We start from the raw sequence: 2,749 nt of genomic DNA, 5'->3' as shown, positions 1-2,749 counted from the left end.
TTCGGCTTCATGCGCCACTGAACAACTTTCATAGGAGTGAACGAAGCTTGACCCATATTATGGACTAAGTCAGGATAACTAAGCCTCGGCTGCGTTCATTTTGACTGCTTTTTCAAAATTTGTATCACACAAGTCACATCTTTAATGAAGCTCAATACTAAAATTCATCTAAAGAGTACCCCTTTAAGTCAGTGACAAAAGCATAGGCATATATTTAGATATGGGATGATATTGATAAGTAACAAACAACTCAATTTCTATCCTATATCCCTACATTAAAATGTAATTACTTTTGGTAAAAAAGTGAATAAACCCTTCCTTTTAAAGGTTCAATGTGTAAGATATTCAATAATTTCAACTAAAAACATTAAAACAATGAACTAACATTATCAACAGAGTGTGAAGAGGAAACAGTGTTGACGTTATGTCAAAGACGTCTTTGTGTTGTGTTGCAGAGATATCTACTGAGATCAGAAGTCTAACTGACAGCTCTGCTCCGTCCAGTCTTGTAATACCAATTGTTCTTCTAGAGGTGATAGTGAGTCCATGTAGCTCCAGTCTGCCCTCAGACCAGAGGGAGAAGAAGTATAACGGTCTGACTGGCTTGTAAATATTACAGCCATGCTCCGTGTTTGTTTTATAGTTTGTTTATTGGATTACATTTAAAGTTTCACAGAGCGTACAGCTGTCGGGAAACGGTGTAGCTTTAGTTAGCAGCTCTCCTGGCTGCCCAGCCACTGGGAAGACAAGACCAATGGTTGTTTTCTAGTTTCTGCCACTTTAGATTTAGTCCAATAAACAAACTGACGTAACGTGGTTAACATTAGCACCCCAGTAAACACAGATGGATCAGCTCTATGTGAAGATTATAAAACAGCAGTGTTTTTTTGACCGGCTCTCAGAGTTTCAGCAGTTTGGTTAAATTTTGGTATTCTTTCCCACTGACTGACTCACTGACAGGCATCACACAGGAGTAAATGAAATACACATATAAATAATAAATTAGAACACTATAAATATGCCAAATTATTACAACTAAAATATGAACATCAGAGATTGTATGGACCCAGTTTAGAGGTGAAATACTGCTCCCTATTTCTTTGGAGCAGGTGGCTCGGAATTACACACTGAACCTTTAAACATCCTTGATGATGCAAATGTACCTTGTTGACGTATTCCACCCCACCCTTTGCCTCTACTAACTTTGCAACCAAACCTGTGCCCTTGCACTGAGGTCAGTGTTTAAGCCACTTTATGATTCAGTCAAGCATAAATGCAAACCACAGTCCAGCTGACTCATTTCACTGGGAGCCCAACACATCCAGCAGGAGAACATCCTACATTATCCATGCCCATGAACACAGGAAGCCTCAGAACTGCACTCTTCTGCTGGAAAATTCTAATGAGGGAGAGTTTTCACGACCCACAGGGACAACTAAGATGGATCAGAAAGGATTCAGTCACCTCCATTGATTGAATAAAAAACTGTAATGAGTCATTTCAAGGTTACACATCGTTTTCCCCGAGGACTGTGTCTGTATGAACGTGTCTGTCGTCCTGTTTACACACATGCCCTGAGTGTATGTGTGCCTGCATTCGTTTATCTGAAGGTGCTGCACGTTTTCAGATAATCCACACTCTGCATTTCAATGAAATTGAGGTATTGAACTGGATGAGGAAATTAACGTGCATACATAAAGACAGACCGCTGGCAGTGCAGATTTGATTATAGCGCAATGATCTCGATGGAAGGCTCAGTTAGGCTTAGGGGATTGTAAATGTACCCCTGAGAGTTTGACGCAGGCTGCTGACATCATTGCCCATACCTCCTTTTGACCAAGCAGTCTGCTCACTGCCATGGAGGAGGAGGAGGAGGAGGAGGAGGGGAGGGAGAGAAAAGGAGGGAAAAGGAGACAGTAAGTCACATATCTATAAAAGAGGAGGCTTGTATGTGAAGGAAGGGAGATTAAAGGATTTATATTGTAGAAGAAGAATATTAAGAAATGCATGTGGCCCAACTAGAATGACAAAGAAGATATTATATGGAGGAGGAAATTCGTACTGTTGCTAATTAAAAATGTAACTGGTATTGGCACTCAACCGCCCACCTGACCCCTGCTACCAGGATATTTATACTGTCACTCCTGCAAGGAAGCATTTCCACCACCTTCTTCTTCACTCCTTCAATATATAATTAAGGCTGCAGAAATGTCACCATCAACCTGAAGCTAATTATTTACAGAGAGTATCACATTGAGATAATGATATTTGACTCATAGTGTAGGAGGCATGGATAACATGAAAAGCGAAGGAAACTTTCCTAGAGAGCTGCATATGCATAATATAAGGCTGATGTCATACATCATATAGATGGAGGTGGCCAAAAGAGAGAACAAGTAAAGGTTTGAGAGACATATTACGTTTTTATTTGATAATAGTTTTGTGATAAAGAGTGCTAAAAAGAAAATTGTGCCAGTTGTGAGTGTGAGGCAGTTGTCTTATCTCTGCTGCTAAAAATGGTCTGACTGTAGATCGTGCGCTTTAAGCGGGATGAGCAGATGCTGCTGCGCAGTGTGGCAGGTGACTCCTCTGGCTGCTTCACTCTCTTAGAAATGTATTTTCAGCCTTAAGTGGCTGACGTTTACTAGCTGCAGAGAAAGTAGTGGAAGAAGATAAACTATGGACGAAAAAAGGGAGAGTGGGAGGGGGAATGGAAACAAGAGGGGTCTTTGTGCTGCAGTTAATCTGA

Source organism: Cottoperca gobio, chromosome 21 (assembly GCF_900634415.1).
Source record: "Cottoperca gobio chromosome 21, fCotGob3.1, whole genome shotgun sequence".
Taxonomy (NCBI): Eukaryota; Metazoa; Chordata; class Actinopteri; order Perciformes; family Bovichtidae; genus Cottoperca; species Cottoperca gobio.
This window is presented reverse-complemented; position numbering follows the sequence as displayed.